This window comes from Oncorhynchus kisutch, linkage group LG5 (genome assembly GCF_002021735.2).
Source record: "Oncorhynchus kisutch isolate 150728-3 linkage group LG5, Okis_V2, whole genome shotgun sequence".
NCBI lineage: Eukaryota > Metazoa > Chordata > Actinopteri > Salmoniformes > Salmonidae > Oncorhynchus > Oncorhynchus kisutch.
Window position 1 is genome coordinate 64,378,779 of NC_034178.2, and position 20,398 is coordinate 64,399,176.

Below are 20,398 nucleotides of genomic sequence, written 5' to 3' on the forward strand. Positions count from 1 at the left end.
GAACACGTGAGGGAGCACACGCAGCCCTGCCCCAGGGTAGCTGGACAGGAAATCAAATCAAATTTGAGTCGTGATGTACAGTACAGTTGATCAATATCAATAATAGGTAAAATACAAAATAACAAGTAGGCCTAATATAAGTATATATATATTTTTAAAATGCCTTCCTAACCATCTTAAATAAACATGCCCCATTCAAGAAATTTAGAACCAGGAACAGATATAGCCCTTGGTTCTCCCCAGACCTGACTGCCCTTAACCAACACAAAAACATCCTATGGCGTTCTGCATTAGCATCGAACAGCCCCCGTGATATGCAGCTGTTCAGGGAAGCCAGAAACCATTATACATAGGCAGTTAGAAAAGCCAAGGCTAGCTTTTTCAAGCAGAAATTTGCTTCCTGCAACACTAACTCAAAAAAGTTCTGGGACACTGTAAAGTCCATGGAGAATAAGAACACCTCCTCCCAGCTGCCCACTGCACTGAAGATAGGAAACACTGTCACCACTGATAAATCCACCATAATTGAGAATTTCAATAAGCATTTTTCTACGGCTGGCCATGCTTTCCACCTGGCTACTCCTACCCCGGTCAACAGCACTGCACCCCCAACAGCAACTCGCCCAAGCCTTCCCCATTTCTCCTTCTCCCAAATCCATTCAGCTGATGTTCTGAAAGAGCTGCAAAATCTGGACCCCTACAAATCAGCCGGTCTAGACAATCTGGACCCTTTCTTTCTAAAATTATCTGCCGAAATTGTTGCCACCCCTATTACTAGCCTGTTCAACCTCTCTTTCGTGTCGTCTGAGATTCCCAAAGATTGGAAAGCAGCTGCGGTCATCCCCCTCTTCAAAGGGGGGGACACTCTTGACCCAAACTGCTACAGACCTATATCTATCCTACCATGCCTTTCTAAGGTCTTCGAAAGCCAAGTCAACAAACAGATTACCGACCATTTCGAATCTCACCATACCTTCTCTGCTATGCAATCTGGTTTCAGAGCTGGTCATGGGTGCACCTCAGCCACGCTCCAGGTCCTAAACGATATCTTAACCGCCATCGATAAGAAACATTACTGTGCAGCCGTATTCATTGATCTGGCCAAGGCTTTCGACTCTGTCAATCACCACATCCTCATCGGCAGACTCGACAGCCTTGGTTTCTCAAATGATTGCCTCGCCTGGTTCACCAACTACTTCTCTGATAGAGTTCAGTGTGTCAAATCGGAGGGTCTGCTGTCCGGACCTCTGGCAGTCTCTATGGGGGAGCCACAGGGTTCAATTCTTGGACCGACTCTCTTCTCTGTATACATCAATGAGGTCGCTCTTGCTGCTGGTGAGTCTCTGATCCACCTCTACGCAGACGACACCATTCTGTATACTTCCAGCCCTTCTTTGGACACTGTGTTAACAACCCTCCAGGCAAGCTTCAATGCCATACAACTCTCCTTCCATGGCCTCCAATTGCTCTTAAATACAAGTAAAACTAAATGCATGCTCTTCAACCGATCGCTACCTGCACCTACCCGCCTGTCCAACATCACTACTCTGGACGGCTCTGACTTAGAATACGTGGACAACTACAAATACTTAGGTGTCTGGTTAGACTGTAAACTCTCCTTCCAGACCCATATCAAACATCTCCAATCCAAAGTTAAATCTAGAATTGGCTTCCTATTTCGCAACAAAGCATCCTTCACTCATGCTGCCAAACATACCCTTGTAAAACTGACCATCCTACCAATCCTCGACTTTGGCGATGTCATTTACAAAATAGCCTCCAATACCCTACTCAACAAATTGGATGCAGTCTATCACAGTGCAATACGTTTTGTCACCAAAGCCCCATATACTACCCACCATTGCGACCTGTACGCTCTCGTTGGCTGGCCCTCGCTTCATACTCGTCGCCAAACCCACTGGCTCCATGTCATCTACAAGACCCTGCTAAGTAAAGTCCCCCTTTATCTCAGCTCGCTGGTCACCATAGCATCTCCCACCTGTAGCACACGCTCCAGCAGGTATATCTCTCTAGTCACCCCCAAAACCAATTCTTTCTTTGGCCGCCTCTCCTTCCAGTTCTCTGCTGCCAATGACTGGAACGAACTACAAAAATCTCTGAAACTGGAAACACTTATCTCCCTCACTAGCTTTAAGCACCAACTGTCAGAGCAGCTCACAGATTACTGCACCTATACATAGCCCACCTATAATTTAGCCCAAACAACTACCTCTTTCCCAACTGTATTTAATTTATTTATTTATTTTGCTCCTTTGCACCCCATTATTTTTATTTCTACTTTGCACATTCTTCCATTGCAAAACTACCATTCCAGTGTTTTACTTGCTATATTGTATTTACTTTGCCACCATGGCCTTTTTTGCCTTTACCTCCCTTCTCACCTCATTTGCTCACATTGTATATAGACTTGTTTATACTGTATTATTGACTGTATGTTTGTTTTACTCCATGTGTAACTCTGTGTCGTTGTATCTGTCGAACTGCTTTGCTTTATCTTGGCCAGGTCGCAATTGTAAATGAGAACTTGTTCTCAACTTGCCTACCTGGTTAAATAAAGGTAAAATAAAATAAAAATAAATAAAATATAGAAGAGGTAGTATACATATAATAATGGGATGTATTTACAAATAAAAAGTGGGTTGTTTTTTTAACCTTTATTTAACTAAGCAAGTCAGTTAAGAACAAATTCTTATTTACAATGACGGTCAAACCCTAACGACGCTGGGCCAATTGTGCTCCACCCTATGGGACTCCCAATCACAGCTGGTTGTGATACAGCCTGGAATCGAACCAGGGTCTGTAGTGACACCTCTAGCTCTGAGAGGCAGTGCCATAGGCTGCTGCATCACTCTGGAGCCTGGTAGTGACAAATGTTATTTGTTACATGCTTCTTAGATTGTAGACTAACAGTGAAACGCTTACTTATGGGTCCCTTTTCAACAATGCAGAGTTAAAGATAAGACAAAAAGCCCCCCCCCCAAAAAAAATTATCCAATAAAAAAAAGAATAATCATTGAAATAGTGATACAAGGAATATATACATAGTGTGGAAGGACCACCAGAGGGCAGGCTGGGCTCATGGATAGTAGCCCAACAAGGCATGGGAGACAAGGTAACCAGAGGCAATTAAGCACAGCTGACGGTACTAATGACATACTCTCCTTCCCCTATAAGAGAGAGAATGGAACCAGCAGAGAAAGGGGAAACTATCTCTGGAAGATGGCCACCGAGAGAGAGGAGCTATCCATGAAGAACCACTAAGACGGTGACAATCCCGTGACTTTTTGTTGTAGTTTAAAGATAATCCTATTGTGTTCCTGTTTCATCTGGAGAAGAAGATGTATGTTTTTTTCCTTAGAAGATTTTCATTGATTATGTTGGAGTGTTTGTGTTGACCAAATGCCCTCAATAGAGAACTGTGTTCAATCAAGAAAACCTACTCCTGACTCGTTTATTCCACCTTCCCGCTTTAGAGTGACACCCAATTACTTGGTCCGCTCACATTGGTGGAGAATGCGGGCATTAGGTGGACGAGTGACACAAGGATAAGTGAGTAAATCAAGATTCTTCCAGTAGACCCGGAGGAACCATTCAAGAACGATGGATAACGCCCTACTACAACAGTTGATCACGGCACAGCAGACAACCATAGAACTCCTGCAACAACAGCTGAGCCGACGAGAAGAACCTAGAGTTAAGCCAAGAGCGGCTGCTCACGCCATCTTACCTCGGCTCTCCAAGGAGGATGATATTGAGGCCTTCCTCATGACCTTCGAAAGGACGGCCACCTTGGAAGAGTGGTCGCCCACAGAATGGGCGAGCGCATTAGCCCCTCTTTTGACCGGGGTGGCTCAGGAAGCCTATTTTGACCTGGATTCCCGCGAAGCTGAGGACTATGGGCGACTAAAAACCGAGATCCTGTCCCGGTACCAGCTGACTGCCAGAGATAGGGCTGTAAAGTTCCATCAATGGACCTATACAGCTGATCAACCCGTCCGTGCCCAGATCTTCGCATTAATACGACTGACGAAACAGTGGCTAGAACCTGGAAAGGGAGTAGGACATGTGATAGAGACTCTCGTAGTGGACAAGATATTGAGAGAATTGCCCAGTGACTTAAAAAGGGTTGTGGGGCAAGCCAACCCGTTGTCAGCCGACGACATAGCCCAGGCGGTGGAAACATATCGGTCTACAGGGGAGTTGTTAAAAAGTGACAAGGAGGAACGGAAGGAGTCTTCCAATCCCGTACCACGACTCACCCCGGCGCGCCCGCCACCGAAACGTCCAAGCCCCCCCCGGAGGTGGGAGAAGTCAGCCACCACACAGCAGGGTCGGTGTTATAAATGTCAGTCTCCCAACCATTATGCCCCACAATGTCCTAGCAAGGATGAGCCCATGGTCACGGAGTCATCACTGCCTACCCCCACACATCCCGTTTTGAGGGGGCAGGATCAACACTGTTGGTTAGCAGAGATAGCCCCAGCCTCAGAGATTCCGGTGCGAGTCGAAGGACAAGATGTGGTAGCTATTCTCGACTCGGGAAGCATGGTTACGTTAGTAGAGGAGCGGATGGTGACCTCCGCAACACTGTTACCAGACAAAGTAGCCGTATCCTGTATCCATGGAGACACCCACTATTACCCCACTGTGAATCTGCCTATTCTCACTCCAAAAGGAAGGTGTACAGTCAGGGCAGGGAAAGTGCCCCAGCTGAAGGTGCCATTATTGATCGGGAGAGACTGTCCCCTATATAAGGAGCTTCGGCAGATGACGTTATGCACGGGAAGAAGGGGGACAGGAAAGAAGAGAAAATCCAAGCCCGAGGTAGTAGTCCTACAAGGAGACGTAGCCGCGTCCTCGTCCTCTGCAGCAGAGGAAGAAATAGCGACCCAACGTTTACGACAGATATTCCAGGAAACCACTGATGAAGACACATGTGAAGGGTTATACACAACGCAGGAAGGAAGGAGCAACCAGGCGCTAAGGGATATATTTGAAGCTCCATCCGAGGAGGGAACCTGGAAGGGATTCTCCTCGGTCACCCCTGATGGGGATGTGGAACATCCTCCACATCCCTCTACCGAGGTCGACCTGCACCAGGAATTAAAGGGACAGTTCGGCACCTCGCAGCATAGAGACCCAGACCTAAAGGAGGCCATGAGGAAGGTGAAGGTGATCGACGGGAGGAACGTCGACGGAACAGGTGCGCCGTGGCCAAACTCTCCTACCGGAGCAGTCAAGACAGCTAGACAAGCTGATTATGAACTTCGGTCGAATATTCTCTCCATTCCCAGGACAAACAGATGTCCTGTTCCACCATATCCACACGGAACCCGGCAAGAAGGTGCATATCCGCCCTTACAGGATTCCTGAGGCTCGCCGAGTCATCGCTAAGAAAGAGGTGAGGGAGATGTTGAGGATGGGCGTGATCGAGCCCTCGACGAGTGAGTGGTCCAGTCCCATAGTCCTGGTCCCCAAGTCCGATGGTAGTATGAGACTCTGCAACGACTTTAGGGGCGTGAATGCCATCTCTACATTCGATGCGTATCCCATGCCCCGTGTGGATGAACTCTTGGAGCGCTTAGGAAAGGCCAAGTTCATCACTACCCTGGATTTGACAAAGGGATATTGGCAAGTGCCGGTGGCTCCGGAGGATCGCCCAAAGACTGCCTTCGCCACCCCAGAGGGGCTTTTCCAGTATGTGAGGATGCCCTTCGGACTGCACGGTGCCGCGGCAACTTTCCAACGCCTCATGGATGCCATTCTACGGCCCCATCAAGAGTATGCAGCGGCGTACATAGACGATGTGGTCATCCACAGCGAGGACTGGGATAGTCACCTCCTGCGATTACGGGCGGTGCTCGTGAGTTTGGAAGCCACCGGGTTGACAGCCAATCCAAATAAATGCTGCCTGGGCCTGTCCGAAGCGGAATACCTGGGGTACACCGTGGGGAATGGGAAAATACGCCCACAGGCAGAGAAGACCAGGGCAATTCGTGACTGGCCTCGACCCCGGACCAAGCGAGACGTTCGGGCCTTCTTAGGGATAACAGGATATTATCGCCGTTTTATCCCGGGATATGCAACCATTGCCAACCCCCTCACAAACCTCATCAGGAAAAACCTGCCAAACCAGGTAGAGTGGAAAGACGAGACGGAAGAGGCCTTTCAATTGCTAAAAGATGGCCTGTGTTCTGATCCCGTTCTACAGGCTCCGGACTTCTCACAAGAGTTCATTGTGCAGGTCGATGCCTCGGATACAGGGCTCGGGGCCGTACTAGCTCAGGGTAAAGGTGAAGCAGAGAAGCCGATTCTCTTCATTAGTAGGAAGCTCAGCGATCGGGAACAGAGGTATGCGACCGTAGAGAAAGAGGCCTTAGCCATCAAGTGAGCCCTCGATTATCTCCGGTACTACCTACTGGGTCGGAGGTTTGCATTAGTTACTGACCATGCGCCCCTCACGTGGATGGCTGGTAAGAGAAACAATAACAACAGAATAGCCAGATGGTTTTTGTCTTTACAACCGTTCTCTTTCCATGTCATCCACAGGGCCGGATCGAGGAACGGGAATGCAGACGCGCTGTCCCGACGCGACCAAGACGGTGCGTCTGGCGCCCGACCCTCCGGTTCGGTCCTGGGGGGGAAGGTATGTGGAAGGACCACCAGAGGGCAGGCTGGGCTCATGGATAGTAGCCCAACAAGGCATGGGAGACAAGGTAACCAGAGGCAATTAAGCACAGCTGACGGTACTAATGACATACTCTCCTTCCCCTATAAGAGAGAGAATGGAACCAGCAGAGAAAGGGGAAACTATCTCTGGAAGATGGCCACCGAGAGAGAGGAGCTATCCATGAAGAACCACTAAGACGGTGACAATCCCGTGACTTTTTGTTGTAGTTTAAAGATAATCCTATTGTGTTCCTGTTTCATCTGGAGAAGAAGATGTATGTTTTTTTCCTTAGAAGATTTTCATTGATTATGTTGGAGTGTTTGTGTTGACCAAATGCCCTCAATAGAGAACTGTGTTCAATCAAGAAAACCTACTCCTGACTCGTTTATTCCACCTTCCCGCTTTAGAGTGACACCCAATTACTTGGTCCGCTCACAATAGTGAATAATGAATAAAAATAATTAGCAAAAATAACATGGCTATATACTGTATAGGGAGTAGAAAACAACATGCTATATACTGTATAGGGAGTAGAAAACAACATGCTATATACTGTATAGGGAGTAGAAAACAACATGCTATATACTGTATAGGGAGTAGAAAACAACATGGCTATATACTGTATAGGGAGTAGAAAACAACATGCTATATACTGTATAGGGAGTAGAAAACAACATGGCTACAATGCCTTCAGATAACTTTTTCCAAATGTTGTTGTGTTAGACTGAATTTATAATGGATTCAATTTAGATTTTTTTTTGTCACTGACCTACACACAATACCCCATACTGTTAAAGCTGAAATTTCTTGAGTTAATAAGTATTCAACCGGCACTTTCACTGAAACGTTGATTAATGTGAACTGTCCCTGTAAAAATAAACTCAACTCAACCCCTTTTTGTTATGGCAAGCCTAAATAAGTTCAGGAGTAGAAATGTGCTTAACAACTCACATAATAAGTTGCATGGACTCACTCTGTGTGCAATAATAGTGTTTAACATGATTTTTGAATGACTACCTCATCTCTGTACCCCACACATACAATTATCTGTAAGGTCCCTCAGTCAAGCAGTACATTTCAAACACAGATTCAACCACAAAGACCTGGGAGGTTTTTCAATTAAACACAAAGATGGCCACCTATTGGTGGATGGGTAAAAAAACGCAGATATTTAATATCCCTTTGAGCATGGGAAAGTTATGAATGACACTTTGGATAGTATATCATTACACGCAGTCACTACAAAGATACAGGCATCCTTCCTTACTCAGTTCCCGAAGAGGAAGGAAACTGCTCGTATCATGGTGCCAAAGAAGATGCCTGAAGTTTTACGTGCTCCTAACCGATTGTGTTTTTTTTTTTGCGTTGTTTGTAACTTAAAAAAAAAAAACGTATTCTGTACATAATGTTGCTGCTACCGTCTCTTATGACCGAAAATAACTTCTGGACATCAGAACAGCGATTACTCACCACGAACTGGCAGAAGCTTTTTGTTCAAATCCCTGTCATTTGCGTAAAGAGACGATGGAGAAAAAGATGACGGAGGTCTGGCTGGCTTCTGAGAATTCGTAGGCAATCAAATAAACCCCCCCACTGCCTTCCGTTCTTCTAGCTAACTTGCAATCACCTGCGAGGAAGATTAAACTACCAAAGGGACATTAAAACTGTAATATCTTATGCTACACAGAGTCGTGGCTGAACAACAACATTATCAACATACAGCTGGCTGGTTATATGCTGTATCAGCAGGATAGAACAGCAGCGTCTGGTAAGACAAAGGGGCGGACTATGTATATTTGTAAACAACAGCTGGTTCACGATATCTAAGGAAGTCTCAAGGTTTTGCTTGCCTGAGGTAGAGTATCTCATGATAAGCTGTAGACCACACTATCTACCTAGAGAGTTTTCATCTGTATTTTTCGTAGCTGTCTACATACCACCACAGACCGATGTTGGCACTAAGACTGCACTTAATGAGCTGTATTCCACCATAAGCAAACAGGAAAACGCTCATCCAGAGGCGGCACTCCTAGTGGCTGGGGACTTTAATTCCGGGAACCTTAAATGAGTTTGACCAAATTTCTATCAGCATGTTAAATGTGCAACCAGAGGGAAAAGAACTCTGGACCACCTTTACTCCACACACAGAGACGCGTACAAAGCTCTCCCTCACCTTCCATTTGTCAAATCTGACTATAATTCTATCCTCCTGATTCCTGCCTACAAGCAAAAATTGAAGCAGGAAGCATCAGTGACTCAGTCAACAAAAAAGTGGTCAGATGAAGCAGAGGCTAATCTACAGGACTTTTTTGCTAGCACAAACTGGCATATGTTCCGGGATTCTTCCGATGGCATTGAGGAGTACACCACATCAGTCATTGGCTTCATCAATAAGTGCATCGATGACGTTATCCCCACAGTGACCATATGTTCATACCCCAACCAGAAGCCATGGATTACAGGCAACATCCGCACTGAGCTACTTTCAAGGTGAGGGACTCTGGAAAATTCTAAGAAATCCCGCTATGCCCTCTGATGAACCATCAGACAGGCAATACAAGACTAAGATCAAATCGTACTACAACGGCTCCGAAGCTTGTTGGATGTGGCAGGGCTTGCAAACTATTACAGACTACAAAGGGAAGCACAGGCAAGAGCTGCCCAGGGATATGAGCCTACCATATGAGCTAAACTACATCTATGCTCGCTTTGAGGCAAACAACACTAAAACATACATGATTGCACCAGCTATTCCGGACGACTGTGTGATCAAGCTCTCTGCATCCGATGTAAGTAAGACCTTTAAACAGGTCACATTCACAAGCCCGCAGGGCCAGATGGATTGCCAGGACGTGTACTGTGAGCATGCACTGACCAACTGGCAAGTGTCTTCACTGACATTTGAAAATGTTATTTATTATTTAAACTTTATTTGAAGTGCTTTGAAAGGCTGGTAATGGCTCGCATAACACCATTATCCCGGAAACTCTAGACCCACTCCAATTTGCATACCGCTCAAACAGATCCACAGATGATGACATCTCTACTGCACACCACACTGCCCTTTCCCACCTGGACAAAAGGAACACCTATGTGAGAATGCTATTCATTGACTACAGCTTAGCGTTCAACACCATAGTACCCTCAAAGCTCATCACTAAGCTAATGATCCTGGGACTAAGCACCTCCCCCTGCAACTGGATCCTGGACTTCCTGATGGGCCGCCCCCAGGTGGTGAGGGTAGGTAGTAACACATCTTCCACGCTGATCCTCAACACTTGAGCCCCTCAGGGGTGTGTGCTCAGTCCCCTCCTGTATTCCCTGTTCACCTGCAACTGCATGGCCAGGTACAACTCCAACACCATCATTAAGTTTGCAGATGACGCAACAGTGGTAGGCCTGATCACAGACAACAACGAGACAGCTCGTAGGGAGGAGGTCAGAGACCTGGTTGGGTGGTGCCAGAATAACAACCTCTCCCACAACGTAATCAAGACAAAGGAGATGATTTGTCATGGGTCCTCAGATCCTCAAAAGGTTTTGACAGCTGCACCATCGAGAGCATCACTGCCTGGTATGGCAACTGCTCGGCCTCCGACCGCAAGGCACTACAGAGGGTAGTGCGTAGGGCCCAGTACATCACTGTGGCCAAGCTTTCTGCCATCCAGGACCTCTATTCCAGGCGGTGTCAGAGGAAGGCCCTAAAAATGGTCAAAGACTCCAGCCACCCTAGTCATAGACTGTTCTCTCTGCTACTGCACGGCAAGCGGTACTGGAGTGCCAAGTCTAGGTCCAAAAGGCTTCTTAACAGATTACAGATACTTTTGAAAAACTAGATGATTACTTCGAGGATTACTTTTAAATTCAGAAAGGATGTTTGCAAAAAAAGTATTTGACACTTCTATGTTTTCTCAATGACATTCAAATCAGCATTGAAAAAAGGCACACATTTAAGTTTGTTCCACCTGAATGAGTCTGACCACAAGTCAGACCACTATGACGACACACCAAATGTGTTTGATGGATCGTGGAAAAAGAGGAGGAATGGGCTTTTCTACAGTCCAAGCCATGTCTTCCAATGGTGCGACTGCTGTCGGCATTCCAAAGATTGTCCAACTTGAAAAAACGCTTGTAGATAAGGATGACAGCAGTGGTGTAGTCTATGGCAATAAGGATATCACTTATTATTGATAACTACATAGCGCATTGATGTGAATCACACTGCTGCTCTCTCATTTAGCTATTTGCACCTTACGGATTGTGCTTGTTATGGATGTCTGTTCACAAATCTAAATGTATATTTGAACCCAATAATGGTTGATTTCAAGAAGTTTAAGCTGCCTATCAATAATTGTTTTTGAAACCAGTGGACAGCCAGTGAAAAATCCTCTCTTGCAACACTTGTATAGTGCCTATGGAATTAAAGTAGGGCTTTTATTTCTCAATCTAATTCATGTTGATAAAAAAATACATCCATAGACCTAATGGACACATGCTCAAACACACACACTTTTGATATACTTAAAGGGGCAATCTGTAGTTGCTACATCCATTTTTGGATTTCTAAATTATAGAATAATTAATTAATTTAAAGACACATTTAATAATACAATTAAATTATATTAGAAAGTGATGGTTTAGAAGAAGCCTACATAACAAACCCATAAAGTAAAATTGAACATCCATGTATGGCCAGCTATGTAAACTTTAACATTGATTTATCCTGCAATATATAGATTTATCATTTGGCAACATACATTTTTGTCTTCTTCTAATGCCTTTTAAGGGGAAAGTAATCTAGAAGTAACTAAATGTAATCAGATTACTTTGAGTTTAAGTAATCCAAAAGTTACGTTACAGATTACAATTTTGGACAGGTAACTAGTAAATGTAACGGATTACATTCAGAAAGTAACATGCCCAACCCTGTGGCTGTGATAGGGGAAAACTGTGGATTGATGAACAACATTGTAGTTACTCCACAATACTAACCTAATTGACAGAGTAAAAAGAAGGAAGTCTGTACAGAATAAAAAAATATTCCAAAACATACATCCTGTTTGGAACAAGGCACTAAAGTAATACTGCAAAAAACAAATGTGGCAAAGAAATTCACTTTTTGTCCTGAATACAAAGTACTATGTTTGGGGCAAATCCAATACATCACATTACTGTGTACCACTCTCCATATTTTCAAGCAAAGTGGTGGCTGTATCATGTTATGGGTATGCTTGTAATCATTATTGACTGGGGAGTTTTTCAGGATAAAAAAATAAACAGAATGGAGCTAACCACAGGCAAAGTCCTAGAGGAAAATCTGGTTCTGTCTGCTTTCCACCAGACACTGGGTGATGACCTTTCAGCAGGACAAAATCCAAAACAAGGCCAAGTCTGCACTTACCAAGAAGACAATGAATGTTCCTGAGTGGCCGAGTTAAAGTTTTGACTTAAATCTGTTTGAAAATCTATGGCAAGACTTGTAAATGATTGTCTAGCAATGATCAACAACCAATTTGACAGAGCTTGAACAATTTTGAAAAGAATAATGGGGAAATATTGTACATTCCAGGTGTGTAAAGTTTACATTTACCCAGAAAGACTCACAGCCGTAATCCTTGCCAAAGGTGATTCTAACATGTATTGACTCTGTCGTCGTAAGAAGTGGACCAAAGCGCAGCGTGGTGTGAATGCATGGTTTAATGAAGACGAAGAGAAAAAATAAAATAATAATAATAAAATTAAATTTTAAAAAAACTGACGAACATGACCACTATAGCAACAGAGTGCTAACATGCAACATCACATAGACAAATACCCAAAGAAGATGGCTGCCTAAATATGGTTCCCAATCAGAGACAACGATAAACAGCTGCCTCTAATTGAGAACCATTCTAGGCAACCATAGACATACATAAACACCTAGATGGTAAACAACCCCATAAACCTACAAAACACCCTAGACAGTACAAACACATACATCACCCATCACCCTGACCTAACCAAAATATATAAAGAAAAAGAATACTCAGGTCAGGGCGTGACAGACTCAGGGGTGTGAATACTTATGTAAATTAGATATTTCTGCATTTCACTTTCAATAAGTTAGTAAAAATGTCTAAAAACAGATTTTTACCCTGTCATTATGGGGTGTTGTGTGTAGATGAGTGAAAACAAGTTTTATTTCATCCATTTTGAATTCAGGCTGTAACACAACAAGATAAGGAATAATTTGAGGGGTAGGGATACTTTCTGAAAGCACTGTATATACAGGGAGTACCAGTATCGAGTCGATGTGCAGGGGTAATTGAGGCAGATATGTGCTGTACATATAGGTAGGAGTAAAGTGACTCGGAAACAGGATAGATAATAGACTGTAGGTAGGAGTAACGTGACTAGGCAACAGGATAGATAATAGACTGTAGGTAGGAGTAAAGTGACTAGGCAACAGGATAGATAATAGACTGTAGGTAGGAGTAACGTGACTAGGCAACAGGATAGATAATAGACTGTAGGTAGGAGTAAAGTGACTCGGCAACAGGATAGATAATAGACTGTAGGTAGGAGTAAAGTGACTAGGCAACAGGATAGATAATAGACTGTAGGTAGGAGTAAAGTGACTAGGCAACAGGATAGATAATAGACTGTAGGTAGGAGTAAAGTGACTCGGCAACAGGATAGATAATAGACTGTAGGTAGGAGTAAAGTGACTAGGCAACAGGATAGATAATAGACTGTAGGTAGGAGTAAAGTGACTAGGCAACAGGATAGATAATAGACTTAGGTAGGAGTAAAGTGACTAGGCAACAGGATAGATAATAGACTGTAGGTAGGAGTAAAGTGACTAGGCAACAGGATAGATAATAGACTGTAGGTAGGAGTAAAGTGACTAGGCAACAGGATAGATAATAGACTGTAGGTAGGAGTAAAGTGACTAGGCAACAGTATATACAATAGACTGTAGGTAGGAGTAAAGTGACTAGGCAACAGGATAGATAATAGACTGTAGGTAGGAGTAAAGTGACTAGGCAACAGGATAGATAATAGACTGTAGGTAGGAGTAAAGTGACTAGGCAACAGGATAGATAATAGACTGTAGGTAGGAGTAAAGTGACTAGGCAACAGGATAGATAATAGACTGAAGGTAGGAGTAAAATGACTAGGCAACAGGATAGATAATAGACTGTAGGTAGGAGTAAAGTGACTCGGCAACAGGATAGATAATAGACTTGTAAGTATGTTTGTGTCTGTGTTATGATACAGAAATAATAGGCGATTTTGGAAAGACTGTTTTGAAAACCATGACAACATTTTGTTGTTGTTGTAATGTACAATAAAATACAGTACAAATCAAATCAAAGTTTATTTGTCACGTGGGCCAAATACAACAGTGAAACGCTTACTTACAGGCTCTAACCAATAGTGCAAAAAAGTATTGGGTGAACAATTGGTAAGTAAAGAAATAAAACAACAGTAAAAAGACAAGCTATATACAGTAGCGAGGCTATAAAAGTAGTGAGGCTACATACAGACACCGGTTAGTCAGGCTGATTGAGGTAGTATGTTCATGTAGATATGGTTAAAGTGACTATTCATATATGATGAACAGAGAGTAGCAGTAGTGTATAAGAGGGGGTGGTGGGTGGCGGGACACAATACAGATAGCCCGGTTAGCCAATGTGCAGGAGCAACGGTTGGTCGGCCCAATTGAGGAAGTATGTACATGAATGTATAGTTAAACCGACTATGCATATATGATAAACAGAGAGTAGCAGCAGTGTAAAAAGAGGGGTTGGGGGGGGACACAATGCAAATAGTCCGGGTAGCCATTGGATTACCTGTTCAGGAGTCTTATGGCTTAGGGGTAAAAACTGTTGAGAAGCCTTCTTGTCCTAGACTTGGCACTCCGGTACCGCTTGCCATGCGGTAGTAGAGAGAACAGTCTACAGGGGTGGCTGGAGTCTTTGACAATTTTTAGGGCCTTCTTCCCACACCGCCTGGTGTAGAGGTCCAGAATGGCAGGCAGCTTAGCCCCAGTGATATACTGGGCCGTACGCACTACCCTCTGTAGTGCCTTTCGGTCAGAGGCCGAGCAATTGCCATACTAGGCAGTGATGTAACCAGGATGCTCTCAATGTTGCCAAATCTTTTTAGTTTCCTGAGGGGGAATAGGCTTTGTTGTGCCCTCTTCACAACTGTCTTGGTGTGTTTGGACCATTCTAGTTTGTTGTTGATGTGGACACCAAGGAACTTGAAGCTCTCAACCTGCTCCACTACAGCCCCGTCGATGAGAATGGGGGCGTGCTCGGTCCTCCTTTTCCTGTAGTCAACAATCATCTCCTTAGTCTTGGTTACGTTGAGGGATAGGTTGTTATTCTGGCACCACATGGCCAGGTCTCCGACCTCCTCCATAAAAGCTGTCTCGTCATTGTCGGTGATCAGGCCTACCACTGTTGTCATCTGCAAACTTAATGATGGTGTGGAGTTGTGCCTGGCCATGCAGTCGTGGGTGAACAGAGAGTACAGGAGGGGGCTGAGCACGCACCCCTGGGGTGCTCCAGTGTTGAGGATCAGCGTGGCAGATGTGTTGCTACCTATCCTCACTACCTGGGAGCGGCCTATCAGGAAGCCCAGGATCCAGTTGCAGAGGGAGGTGTTTAGTCCCAGGATCCTTAGCTTAGTGATGAGCTTTGAGGGTACTATGGTGTTGAACGCTGAGCTGTACTCAATGAATAGCCTTCTCACATAGGTGTTCCTTTTGTACAGGTGGGAAAGGGCAGTGTGGGAGTGCAATAGAGATTGCATCATCTGTGAATCTATTTGGGCGGTATGCAAATTGAGTGGGTCTAGGGTTTCTGGGATAATTGTGTTGATGTGAGCCATTACCAACCTTTCAAAGCACTTCATGGCTACGGACGTGAGTGCTACGGGTCTGTAGTCATTTAGGCAGGTTGCCTGTATGTTCTTGGGCACAGGGACTATGGTGGTCTGCTTGAAACATGTTGGTATAACAGACTCAATCAGGGACATGTTGAAAATGTCAGTGAAGACACCTGCCAGTTGGTCAGCACATGTCCGGAGCACACGTCCTGGTAATCTGTCTGGCCCCGCAGCCTTGTGTATGTTGGCCTGTTTGAAGGTCTTACCCTCGTTGGCTACGGAGAGCATGATCACACAGTTGTCCGGAACAGCTGATGCTCTCATGCATGCCTCAGTGTTGCTTGCCTCAAAGCGAGCATAGAAGTGATTTAGCTCATCTGGTAGGCTCGTGTTACTGGGCAGCTTGCGGCTGTGCTTCCCTTTGTAGTCTGTAATAGTTTGCAAGCCCTGCCACATAAAACGACCATCGGAGCCGGTGTAGTATGATTCAATCTTAGCCCTGTATTGACGCTTTGCCTGTTTGATGGTTCGTAGCAGGGCATAGTAGGATTTTTTGTAAGCTTCTGGGTTAGAGTCCCTCACCATGAAAGCGGCAGCTCTACCCTTTAGCTCAGTGCAGATGTTGCCTATAATCCATGGCTTCTGGTTGGGGTATGTACGTACAGTCACTGTGGGGATGACGTCCTCGATGCACTTATTGATAAAGCCAGTGACTGATGTGGTGTATTCCTCAATGCCATCAGAAGAATCCCGGAACATGTTCCAGTCTGTGATAGCAAAACAGTCCTCTAGTTTAGCATTGCTTCATCTGACCACTTTTTTATAGACTGAGTCACTGGTGCTTCCTGCTTTAATTTTTACATGTAAGCAGGAGTCAGGAGGATAGAGTTGTGGTTGGATTTACTAAATGCAGCGCGAGGGAGAGCTTTGTACGCATCTCTGTGTGTGGAGTACAGGTGATCTAGAATTTTTTTCTCCCTCTGGTGGCACATATTTGTGACCCGCCTGTTGCTGCAAATTCGGGTTCTCTGAAACTTACAGTTAGGCCTACACTCTTAGAAAAAAAGGTGCTATCTAGAACCTTAAAGGGTTCTTTGGCTGACCCCATAGGATAACTCTTTGAAGAACCCTTTTTGATTCCAGGTAGAACTATTTTTGTATCCATGTAGAACCCTTTCCACAGAGGGATCTAAGTGGAACCTAAAATTGTTCTTCCTGTAACCAAAAAGGGTTCTCCTAAGGGGACAGCCAAAGAACCTTTTTGGAACCCTTTTTCTAAGAGTGTACCTGTGTATAGTGACAAACTGGCCATAAACCAAGGTTGAGTTATATCACAGCTATATGACAGCATGTTGGGTAAACCTTTAACTGGGAACGCTTCTTCCATATGGACCAATGAAGCCATTCGGTACTATCCTGCTAAAATCAAACCTGCACTGACTTTTAAAATAAGGCAACAGTACATTTTAGGGAAATGATTAAAAATGGTTAGCTGACATTTAAATAATGTTTTGGATTATAACTATTCATTCATAATAATACAGCCATCCTGTAGGTTGAAGGCAGAACTGTGGTTAGTCAACCCATCCCATTTCCCATGTGCCTCTTCGTGTCTGCAATAACTCCATGTGGGTTGCTGATGTAATTCATTAGAAAACAGCCTTGCCTTATACACTGCTGACATCAGCTTCTATAAAACAAATATAAGATGGCCACAGATGACCACAACCCTCCACCCTGATGAGTCTCTGGTGAGAGAATGTCTCGGGGGGGGGGGGGGGGGGGGGGACGACACAAACTACCCATTATTCCCAGAATAAGGAGGCATTTATTTGAACTGGCCCAATTTTTGTTACATTTCAATTCTCATAACATTGTTCCAGCAGTCATTCGTTATTAGTAGTTATTAGGAAATATGCTAAATCATGTTGACATGGTGATACAAAGCAACGTAACCTACATTTTATTGCACTAAACATAGCAAATTATTTTGATTGTAGACAGGCCCTGGAGTTCATTCTTGTCTACTACACTAATTTGTGTTCTTGCTCGCAATTGGACAGATATACAAATGATAAAATATCATTACTCTTCAAATACATCCTCATTAAACATGACTCATTCTTTTGTTGTACATCATACAGATCTCCTCTTCGACGTTGGTATTGAAACAATAAGATTTTGCTTTGTTGTTCCACTCACCAACTAAGATGGTAGCCTACTTATTGGGTCTTGATGCCCCCCTGTGTACTTCAAAAGAACTGCATCCAGAGTAACCCCTGTCGCCAGTCACCATAGTCACCCCAGTCAGTTCATTGTAAATTGAAAGGCCTAATACTACTGTAGCTGGTCTTGCTGAACAAAAAATAAATAGCAGCAGCTAGCTTTTTATGACATTCTTAAAATAAGATAAGAGGTCAAAAATGAGAAGAGACCTACAAAAGCATGTATGCAAACCTTACAAAGGTGACACACATGTTTTCTCAGCCCAAGCAGCCGAACTGTCAGCCATGGAGGCCAGAGGGACAGCTTTATTAGTGGTTTTCATTAAGTCTTATTAGTGGTATGTATGGGATACATTCCCCAATGAAATGCCTTCTTGCAGGTTCATCTCGACAATGCAACAACAATGAGAAATAATAAAAGATAAGAATACGAACATAAAGTAAATGCCTTAGTAGGATAGATTAAACATTTTAGCATAAGCATAATACAGGAAGGTACAATTTATTGTCCAATATTTGTATATCTGTCCAATTGCGAGCAAGAACACAAATTAGTGTAGTAGACAAGAATAAACTCCAGGGCCTGTCTACAATCAAAATAATTTGCTATGTTTAGTGCAATAAAATGTAGGTTACGTTGCTTTGTATCACCATGTCAACATGATTTAGCATATTTCCTAATAACTACTAATAACTAGTGATTGCAGGAACAATGTTATGAGAATTGAAATTTAACCAAAATTGGGCCAGTTCAAATAAAATGCCTCCTTATTCTGGGAATAATGGGTAGTTTGTTCCTATTTTATGTGTATAAATTGAGCCGTATAATAAGTCTGGTAGCAGCAGTTGTGATGTGTGTGTGTAGCATGAATGTATATGTGTGTGTGTGGATGAGTGCATGAGTGAGTGCATGTATGCTAAGGTGTGCAGAATCAGAGCAGGTGATCTGTCCAGTTCAACAGTGTTCAACAGTCTGATGGCTTGTAGATAGAAACTGTTGGTGTCAGACCTAATGCTCCGATACCATCTGCCTGACGTTAAGGGAGAAAACAGCCCGTGGCTGGGGTGTTTAAGGTCCTTGATGATGATCCGTGCCTTCCTCAGGCACCGTTTAGAGTGGTTGTCCTGGATGGGTGGGATACATGGTCCCAGTGAAATACTGGGCCGTCTTCACTGCTCGCTGGAGGCCCTTGCAGTCATGGATAGAGCAATTCCGGTACCAGGCTGTGATGCAACCGGTCAGGATGCTCTCGATGGTACAGCGGTAATATTTGGAGAGGACCCGGGGCAGCATGCCAAATTCCTTCAGCCGCCTTAGGAAGTAGAGACTCTGTTGTGCCCTGTTGACAAGAGTGGTGGTGGTGTTGGTCCATGACAAGTCTCTGTGATGTGGACGCTGAGGAACTTAAAACTCATGATTCTCTACTGCAGTCCCGTTGATGTGGATCGGGCGTGTTCCCTCCTCTTCTTCCTGAAGTCAACAATCAACTCCGCTGTTTTGCTGATGTTGAGTGAGAGGTTGTTGTCATGTCACCACAATGCCAGTTCACTCAGCTCCTCCCTATAGGCTGACTCGTTGTTGTTGATTATCAGGCCAGCAAACTTGATGATGGAGTTGGTGCTGTGCAAAGCCACGCAGTCGTGGGTGAACATGGAGTGAAGCAGAGGATAGACATTTGGGCACGTCATGACAGCCAGTGAGACCCAGGTGGAAGAGCTGAAGAGAGAGAATGCAGGAATAGTATAGATATGAAAGTATAAAATAGGGTTTTATTGATCATTTGATCAGGCTGAGTGCTCTAGACATTTTTTCTTCGATGTATTTTTCCAGCTGAATTAGCAGAACTGTCAGCCATGGGGGTCAGAGTGACAGCCAGTGAAGAGAGGTGGAGGAGCTGACGAGAGAGAATACCATTTACTATTTTTTCTTAACTATACATTAATTACATAATATATTGTTATTATAATAGTCAAGTTTGTTACTATGTAACGTGTTGTCAAACATTTGTACATAGAGAAATTGAATAATTTTATGATTTTATTTATTCCGATGTAGCATATTAGACAATGATCAATATACACTACATTACCAAAGTATGTGGACACCTGCTCGTCAAACATCTCATTCCAGGGCCTCCTGAGTGGTGCAGTGGTTTAAGGCCCTATGGCCACTAGAGATTCTGGGTTAAAGTCCAGACTCTGAAATAGCCGGCCGCAACTGGGAAAAACATGGGGCGGCGCACAATTGGCCCAGCGTCGTCCGGGTTAGGGGAGGGTTTGGCCAGCAGGGATGTCCTTGTCCCATCGTGCACTAGCGACTCCTGTGGTTGGCCGGGCGCAGTGCACGCTGACACGGTCGCCAGGTTTCCGGGTTAAGGGTTAAGTGGGCATTGTATCAAGAAGCAGTGCGGCTTGGTTGGGTTGTGTTTCGGAGGACGCACGGCTCACGACCTTCACCTCTCCTGAGTCCGTACAGGAGTTGCAGCGATGAGACAAGACTGTAACTACCTATAAAAATATAAATAAATGAATGCTGAAACAAGAAAGGGCCTTCCCCAAACTGTTGCGACAAAGCTGGAAGCACAGAAATGTCTAGAATGTCATT